We start from the raw sequence: 10,206 nt of genomic DNA, 5'->3' as shown, positions 1-10,206 counted from the left end.
GCAGCATATTCCCATCTCCCCATTTTGCTTTACTATCTTTGTTTATTTCTGAGGATTAGGTGGTACACCTACTTCTCAGGAACTTGGAGGAATGGTCTTGTGTATGGTCATCCCCTTTGTAGGTGGTATGTGTGTGGAGGCTTTTGCTGCCTGTCTGGAGCTGTGGCTGGTATGGACTTGTGGTCATGGGACTCTTCATGCTGGGGCTGCCCAAGTGGGCTGACCAGAGCTGAAGTGGGTGTGGGCTGGGGTGGTCCTGAGGCTCTCCATGCAGAGAGTACCCTGGCAGGACAGCTGAAGCTGAAGTGGTTCAAGATGAGGGGTCCTGTGGCTCTCCACACAATGGGAGCTCTGGAAATACAGCTAAAGCTGAAGTGGGCACAAGTCAATGCAGTACCTGGGCTCCCCACAAAGCGATGCCACACAGGTCAGTGCAATACCTGGGCTCTCCACATAGGACAGCTAAAGCTGAAGTGGGTGCAGGCTGGGCTGTCCCAGGGTTCTACATGCAGATGACACCCATGGCAGGACAAGTGAAGCTTAAATGGGTGCCAACTGGGATCTCTCAAGGCTCTATGCACAGAGGGCATTTTGGCAAGTTAGCTGAAGCTAAAGTAGATGTCATTTGGGGTGTTCTGGGGCTCTGTGTGTAGGGAGTGCCTTTGCAGGCTGGGCGAAGCTGAGATACGGTGTGGGCCAGGACGTTCTGGGGCTCTCCATGTAATAGGCATCCTGGAAGAACAGCTGAAGCTGGAGTAGATGCAAGCCAGGGGATCCTGGGCTTGTCTGCACAGTGGGCACCCTGGCAGGACAGTTTAAGCTGAGGTGGGTGCAAGCTGGTGTACCTCTGTCCTGGCAGGGGGCCTTGAACTCACACAGTATGTGGGCAGCATGGCCTTGGGTTCTCCATGCTGAGGGTGCTCAGTAGGGTAGCCAAAGCTGAATTGGGTACGAGTCATGGATCTCAGGGCTCTACAAAGAGGGCACTTTAGCAGAATAGCTGAGGTTGAAGTGGGTATAAACTGGAGTATTCTAAGATTCTCTGCATAGAGGGTGCCATGGAGGGATGGCTGGAGCCTATGAGGGTGCAGGCTGGGGGTTCCTGGGGTGCTCCAGGCAGAGTGCCCTGGCAGGACAGATGAGCTGAAGAGGGCATGTGCGGGTGTAGTTCCTAGGCTCTCTGCACAGTGTGCCCTGGCAAAATAGCAGAAGCTAAAGTGGGTACAAGCTGTGGTGTCTGGGGGATGTCCACACTGAGGGTACCCTGACGGGACAGCTGAGACTAAAGTAGGTGCAAGCTGGGGGGTCCTGGGGTGCTCAGTGCAGGGAGTGCCCTCTCTGGGTGACTGGAGCTGAAACTGCTGTGGGTGTGGATGTTAGAGGGCACTCTGTATAGGAGGTGCCCTGATGGGGTGGCTGGATCCAAAAGAGGTCTCAACCAAGAGGTTCCAAAGGCCTGTGTGTCTCAAGAATTCCAGGGTGCTTTGCCCCTGTGTCATGAGCACTCCTCAGGGGTGTCCTGGTGTGCACTGCCCTGTGATTGCCTTGGGACATTTGGGGCTGGTGTGGGCTAGGATCCCAGAGCCCCCTGAGACAATAGGCTACTTAGGGTGACTAGACCCTTCACTCCTCTGTGCTTTTAGGGTGGAGGTAACCATCGATTGTCCAAACTCTCCAACCCAGACAGACTTCCAGCACCTTATTTCTTATCTGGAAGAGTTCTTTGGTTAGCTCTTTTATATGCTGGTTCTTCTTTATTTATTATTTTAAGTTTATTTATTTCTTATTTTAGTAATCTCTATGTTGGTTGTTCTTTTACACTGGCTTTTCTTCTGTGCTTCATGGAGTCCAGGCTGGACTGGGTCAGAAAATCTAGGGCTCACTGAGATGGCAGACTAGTTAGGGCACTTGGACTCTTCTCTTGTTCATGGGATTAGGAGAGAGGGAGGGTGTAAACCGTGTCCGGGAGTCCCTTTGACCTGAAGAGAGTTCCAGAGGGTACCCCACTTTGTGGCTTTATTCTAGGGCTGGCTGTTTTATATGCTCATTGAGATTTAAACCAGAGAACATAAGAGAGAGACTCTTTTTTCTAATAATTTTTAATGTTTACTTTTGAGAGAGAGAGAGAGAGAGAGTGAGCAGGGGAGGAAAAGAGACAGAGGAAGACACAGAATCTGAAACTGGCTCCAGGCTCTGAGCTGTCAGCACAGAGCCCCACACTGGGCTCACACCCACGAACTAGGAGATCATGATCTGAGCTGAAGTCAGACACTTAACCGACTGAGCCACGCAGGAGCTCCAAGTGACACTTTTAACTAGAAAGAACAAACTGAGGGTTGCTGGAGGGGCAAGGGCATGGGCTAAATGGGTGATGGGCACTTGTGATGAGCACTGGGTGTTAAAGAGAAGTGAGGAATTGGGGTATCTGGGTGCCTCAGTCAGTTAGGCATCCAACTTTAGCTCAGGTCATGATCTCGTAGTTCGTGAGTTTGAGCCCTGTTTCAGGGTCTGTGCTGACAGCTCAGAGCCTGGAGCCTGCTTAGGATTCTGTGTCTCCCTCTGTCTCTGCCCCTCCCCTGCTTGTGTTCTCTTTCTCTCTCAAAGAAGAAATAAACATTAAAAAGTTTTAAAAAAGGGAGTGCTGAATCACTGAATTTGACTCCTGAAACTATTATTACACCGTACATTAAGTAACTGGAATTTAAATAAAAACTTGAAACAAACAAAAATAAACAGATTTTTTTTTTCCTGTGCATCTGGGGCTGGTGTGAGTAGGAACCTGGGGCTCATGGAGGAGGAAGGCCAGCTTTGGTATCAGGACCCTGCTCCTGTCTTCACTGTCAAGGTGGACGGGGAGTGTAAGTTGTTTTGCTTGCCAGCATCCCTGACCCAGAATGTTCCTCTGCCATTGGGTAGAGTTCTGGAGCTGGACCTTTTATGCAGTAGTTGTTCTTTTAAACCACAGCTTTTTGTCTGTGCCCAAGGCCAATGAATCTGTTCCCATCCCTTAGTACTATAAGGCCAACTGCCTTTTGCAGGATGGGGAATGGGGGTTCCTTGCGTTGATGTGTCTCCAGCTCTGTTGCCATTCTCTTCTGCTGTTTTCTCCATTTTTTGTTCTGCAGTGGCTGTTCAGCCAGTATTTAGTTTTTCAGGGCGAATGGCTATATAAACAGGTGTAATTTGGTGTGTTTGTGTAGTAGATGAGTTGAGGGTCTGGAACCCTGAGACATGTCTTCTTCATGTTCAGTAAGTGGGGCCATTGATAATGCTCTGGGCTTAAATGTCATAAACGAGAATAATGCCTTCCAGGAAATTCTCAGCCCAGAATATAAGGGAATTGGGGGGTTATCGCTGTCTGGGTTGCTGTCACATATTCAAATCTTTGCCTCTCTCTCTGGATCACAGAAATCTTATACATAGAGCTGAGTTCTAGAATCACCTCAGTTCTGTGGTAGTCGTCCCCTCAAACCTCATTCCTTCTGAACTTGGCAGTTAGATATAAATTGTCCCTGTGCATGTGGACATACACATGTATGTAAGAGAGATTATGAATAAAAACTGAGGGTGAATGATAAGTGATGCCTCACAAGAGAACGAAACAGAAATAATTGAATATACTTTAATTTTCCAGCCTCTGTGGCTAGATTTCAAAGTGTCCCAAACAACCCAATCATTATCTCCCTATGCACCACCATTGAAAGCTTTCCCCTTCTTCTTTTTTTTTTTAACTTTTTTTTTTAATGTTTTTATTTATTTTTGAGAGAGACAGAGACAGAATGTGAGTGGGTTAGGGGCAGGGAGAGAGGGAGACACAGAAGCAGAATCAGGCTTCAGGCTGTGAGCTGTCAGGACAGAGCCCGACGCGGGGCTCGAACTCAGGAGCTGTGAGATCATGACCTGAGCCGAAGTCGGACCCTCAACCAACTGAGCTACCCAGGTGCCCCAAAAGCTTTCCCCTTCTTTATTTCAAGTTTCTTTGGCTGGGAAATAATTAACTGACACAAGGCAGGTTAACAGGAGAAAAACAAATTTAATTTGGTGTTATACAGAAGCCTCATAAAAAAAGGAAAATCTAAGACAGGCAATTGAAGTTTATATACCGTCCTCAGCAAAGGAGAATTGGGTAGGGGTCTGGGGCCTCGAAGGGGAGTAAGACAATTTGCAAGAAGATATGAAGAGGAAATGTTTAGTTAACCGATGTTTGCATGCAGATGTCATGCAGATGTCTTTCTGATATAAAAAGTTATCTCTGGTTATAGATCTCTTCCTGATACATTTGCCCTGTGTGAATTTCTTTAGGCAGTTATGGATAAAGGTAAAACACTTTTTCTGTCTGCTGAGTCTTAATTGCCTTCAGCTCAAAACAATCCACATGACAAAATGGCACATTTTGTGGTGACATATTCTCTTTCTCCCTCAACATCATAGTGGCATTTCCTCCTTTCCCCTCCTTCCTAGTTTCCCCTACAGTTTGTGAATTTCAAGCCTTAGAGCCTTCATAGATCACTGCACCTTCTGTCCAGAAGTACCTTCCTTGACTCTCAACTCCTTAGTGAATTTCCTCTAATCATTTGACACTCAGATCAAATACCACCCTGTGCTGAAATCCTTTCTAATGTCTTTCAGGCTTACACTCTCTTCCTCATGTAAATTTCATGACATGTGTAAATAGTGATAAAATTAAAAAAATATTAAAGGCTATCATGATTGAGAAGCCCCTGAATGTTAAGCACTCTTTAGTCTGTATCTTACCTGATGCACACGCAAAACATATGAAGTAGGTTCTGTGATCGTGTCTATTTTATAGATGAAGAAAATAAGGCTCAGAAAATTTAATTTTTCCAGGGTCACCAGTATGGAAAGCAGAGTTCAAAGTATGTCTAAAGCTTATGCTCTTGCCCAGTAGGGTTCTATTTATGTTATGGCTTACTAACTTACCTACTAGGCTGGGATTCCTTATCTTATTCTTATTGAGATCCCCCCTTTGACACATAGCAGGAGGTTAATAATTGCTTACTGAATGAATGTTGGTATGCATTCTCAGTAAATATTTGAGTGAATGTTGTGCAATAGGACTTACATTTAGTGATTTGATATTCATTGTTCTTGAAGTACATTAACAGAATTACAGATCACAGTATGTTTTATTTTTTGTGTGTGCACTTATCATAGAGAACATATCTTAGAAAAATTTATAAATAAGGATTTTAGTCTTTAATGCATGTAATTATATAATTCATAATGTTAGCTGTGGAGATTTCTTCTTACTTTCCCTACTTCTCTAACTGAAGATGTATATGAGGGGCATATATATATATATATATATATATATATATATACACACACACAAATATATAAATATATATATAAATATATAAATATATATAAAATATATAAACATATAAATATATAAATATATATATATATAGAGAGAGAGACAGAGAGAGAGAGAGAGAGACAGACCTTTGAGATTTGCTATAGGAGCACATGTCTGTAGTTTGAAAAATGTGTTCTTCTGGGATAGGCATAGGATTTATAACAAAGGTTCAAATTAAATCACATAACCATGAGACTGCATTCCTCTTTTTTTTCTAGGCTGAAAGGTATATATGAGTTTTGATTCTTAAATTTGGACTTGAGAACCTGGTTCAAGCATCAGATGTAAGAGGATACTATGGGGAGAGTCAATTAATATTCATTGGATTTTATAGATTTAGCACAGGTATACACTTTGTGTCCAAGGGAATACACTTTCTTGGTACTGAATTTCAGAGAACATTGATCCCAAAACGTACCTTATATTATCAACTTGTTTAATAGGTTGAGAAGAAGGACAGACGTTTATATTATTAGGAGAGGAAGTAGAGGTTCATGTTAAATATGGAGGCAGCTTTATTTCTAGGAAAGTTATATTTAAAATCAATCTGTCATAATGGTCAAATCAGGTAAACACACACACACAAGCACCTCCACAAATAGTCAAACAGTTTGGACAAGACTGTTCTCAGTCAACATTTCTGCTTTTTCTCTCCTGAAGTCTAACTATATTATATCCCCTCCTCATTATTAATTAATATGTAAAAGGAAAAAAAAACATTAATATGGTAGATACTCTAGACTGACTATTCAAATGTCTTTCCAGCCTTCTTCTCTCTTGCCTACCCAATTAAAGGGACTTGTTTTCCATGCCCCCCCCCCTTTTTTGTAGCAATGGGTGTCCATGTTTGCAAATTATGGCCAATAAAATGTGAGAAAAATCTGCCTGTGAATTCTGGGGAAAAATTACCTTCCTCATTTAAAAGTACACGGGCAACTTCTTTATATCCTCTTTCTGCCTGAAATTTGAATGATGTTCACAGATTTGGCAATTTTTTTACCCTCGGAGTGCCAAGCATAAAAAGAAAAGTCAATATGCTAAGGACTGCAGAGCCCAGAGAAAGAGTCCGGTCCTTGAAGGTATAGTTGAACAAGTAAGGTCCTAAACTTCCTGCCTTGGGTTATCATTATGTGAGGACAAAAGATTTATTTTCTTAAGCCATAATTAGTGAGTTTTCTGACACTTCTGCTGAAGGAGTCAACATCTAGAATTGGTGGAGAAGCCCCAGGAACACTTTGGGAAGCATCTGAAAGTTAGGGGAAGGTGAACTGCCCCTTCTTTTTCTCAGAGGCAGTTTGATTATAACTTGGCCTTCTATCAAGATGAGAATAAGAACAGTATTATCAACTATCTAAGTTTTGACCCTTTCCTGGAAGTCAGTCAAGGTCATGATTTTGACAGAAAGAGAAGACTTATCTGGGTAAATTCCTTCTTCATCTCATTAGGTAAATGTATCTTCAGATCATTTGTACCACACAAAACCTGTTGGCTAAAATTTTCTTTTTAAGTGTTTTACCTAACAGGACTGTATGAAAAAGTCCCTATGCTTTATTTACTCATTGAGAAAATATTTGAGTATCAGCGTAACTAAACATAGTCTCTCTTATGTAGTGTAGCCTGATGACAGAGATGAGCATAATTCCAATAATTATAAAAGATGAATATACTTTTACAAGCTAAGTGTTATGAAATCAAAGGACGAAGTTCTAAGAGTGCATATACTAAAGATATCTGGCCTTTGAGATACTGAAAGTTAGGAGACAAGTCCTTTGAAAGTGCCACTGGAATATTGAGAGACGAGTGGGTGTTAACTAAGGACTAAGAGGGGGAAAGAGCATTCAGAGAAAAAGGAAGAGCAGGCACAGGGGAGTCAGGACAGAAGGCAGCATGGTGAGTTTGAGGATTGCAAAGATCCCTATGGTTGGAGTGCAGAAGATAAGAGGGAGTCTGGAGAGGTAGGCAGGAGACCATACACAGCGCTGTTGTCTATCTTAAAGTCCCTGGACTTTATCCTAAGGACCATGAGAAGGCATTGAAAACTTTAAATGAATTATAAATATTTCAGTATTTTGCAAAGATGAATCTGGCTGCATCGTGAAGAATGGATTAGCACACAGCCAGTCTGAATGCATTTAGAGAATTAAGAATTCATTGCATTAATTCAGGTGGGAGATAACGGTAGTTGATGGTAGAGTGGTTCTGTTGGTGGTGACTGTGATGTTATTGGAGGTGCAAGAAATGAAAGGATTTGAGAATTATATTCAAGAGGTAAATGGGTAGATTTGTTACTAGCTGGGATACGAGTTCTTAGAAAAAGATGTTTTCAAGGATGACCCCAAAGTCCTTTGCTTGCTACGTGGATGAGTCATGATACTATTTTCCCAGATTACGAACACAGGAAAAAAAAAAAAAAAGGAATCAGAGGAAAATACTGTGATTTTATTTGTAGATCCACTGAATGTGTTTTAATGGACTGAAGTATAAAGGGTGGTAGTAGAGAGAATTTAATGAAAAGCTGCAGTCTCATTTACTAGTCTGTTTATCATTATTGATGACATTTTTATTTCTCCTGTTTGTTGCCACTTACTTTTCTGATATCTTTAACTGATGGTGAGTTAGTTGCTGACATGGGGGCTCTCAGGATAAATGGTCTGTTTATGGCATCTAATGACTTTGAAGATGTTGTTCTTGGGAGGGTATTTCTCCCCGCCTGCCCAGAGTTTTATTTTTCAGCCCAAAATGCACAGTGCCTCTAATCTAAAACGTGGAATATGTTTGGATTAAAATTGTAAAGTCTCCCTTTTGCATTGGTTCTGTTAGGGGAAAATCTGTATTTAGAAAATGGTTTTAATTTTCGGAAATATTGAAGAGCTAGTTCAGACAGTTCCCGCACATTCTCATGTACTGTCCTCTACTTTTAACATCTTACGATAGTGTGGTACATTTATTATAATTAATTAATCGACATGATAGATTTTTATTGATTAAAGTCCATACTTTAAAAAAAAAAAGTCCTTGGTTTTTACCTAATGTGCTTTTTCTTTTCTAAGATCCTCTCCAACTTATTATATTACATTTAGTTGTCATATCTTCATAGGTTCCTCTTGGTGGTGACAGTTTCTCTCCTTTGTTTTTGATGGCTTTGGCAGTTTTGAAGAATACTGGCAGCTATATCATAGGATGGCCGTATACTGAAAAGTAATTTTTTTCTCATGGTTAGACTGGTATTGTGGGTTTCGGGAGGAAGAACACAGAGGCAAAAAGCTCTTGTCATCATACTGTGTTAGGAGTACATACTTCCAATGTGACTTACTACTTTTGATGTTAATGCTTAGCCAGGTGTTCATAAGGCTCTACTATAAAGTTGTGATTTTTCCGTTCTTTCTATACTGTATTCTTTGGAAGGAAGTCGCTATATGCACAGTTCCCACGGCAGGAGTGGGGAGTCATTTGGAATCCTTTTGCATGGGAGCTTTCTCTATTTATAAGTATATTTATCTTGTATAAGTCCTGCTCCAGTCCTGGAATCAGCCATTTTCCAAGGAGCTGTCATTTATTTTATTAGAGAATGGTATTAGAAATTAAAATCCGGATGCTAGGTGTGATGATTGCTATCGGATGTTATTTCTTTTAGGCCCTCTTAGTTGGCACAACTAAGAAATATATGTGTATATGCTAAGCCATGTATAACATGTGTCTGTAAATATTTATGTATTTGTCTGTATCTGTATTAAGCTAAATAAGATTTCTTCTTGAGGTCTCTCATCCATTACTGTGTGGATCATTCTAGCCTTTTCCCTTGCTTTTCTGTAAATCCTCACTTTAACATTGTGAATCCTTGCTCCCATAATCTGCCACCTTTTTATTTAATTGTTCCTTTCCAGCATATACACATAGCAGGTCAGGATTGTTACCTACCCTCCCTTGGGCAATAATGTTACCAACTAGAAATCGGTGTTTGTGTATAGTTCCTTTTGCCTCTAGCCTTACAAAATCTAATTTCCAGAGTTACTTAGGTTAGTACCTCTTCTTCCCTATACCCTTCAGAGAGGTTGTTTGAAACATTTATAACACAGTTAGAGTCTCTCCCTTATAGTCTGCATTGATCCATGGGATCCTGACCTACTAAATGACTTTTTTTTCTAATTTTCATACATCAAGGTTCACAATTGTTGTATGCTATGTGCTATATATGCTCGTGCTATAAGGTTCTATAGGTTTTGACACATGCGTAATGTTATACCATCATAAAAAATAACTTCAAATCGCCGAAAATCCCCAAACAGGATGTTTTCATTGATTCAAGAGGGTAAATGCGTCTAGTAAGAGGCATGAGCAAATGAACACTCACCTAAGTACTCTGAAACTCTAAAATGAGTGCAAATAGCTAAAAATAGAAAAAGAAAACTCGATACACAGAGAAATAGCTATCATAAGCCCTTATCACAAACCCAGGGTATTTTTGAACTACAGTGAAATTTGGTTTGAATTCAAAGAGGAAACCTAAGTTGATAGCATCCGCCTTGTTTTCGAGTAATGGGGGCTATTTTCAGGAAAGGGATCTGGAAGGCAGTATAAATTGTGCACTCATGGTGGCTATGGACATCCGTGAACTAGGGGACAAGCAGACAAGCATTCCCTCTGAGACTCATTTCCTCCTCACAAAGCTTTCCAAGAGGTGGAACAGAAATGAGCACATGGCAATGCCATTTTTACTTTCTCCCACTCAGCTTCCTAAATCGGAGTGGCAGCCTGGAGGCCAGGCTTGCAATGGAGCCAGATCCAGCTTTGCCAGTCCTGGGTGAGACTCGTTGAGCAGAAAGAAG

This window comes from Lynx canadensis, chromosome A1 (assembly GCF_007474595.2).
Source record: "Lynx canadensis isolate LIC74 chromosome A1, mLynCan4.pri.v2, whole genome shotgun sequence".
NCBI lineage: Eukaryota > Metazoa > Chordata > Mammalia > Carnivora > Felidae > Lynx > Lynx canadensis.
Note: the sequence above shows the minus strand (reverse complement) of the source record.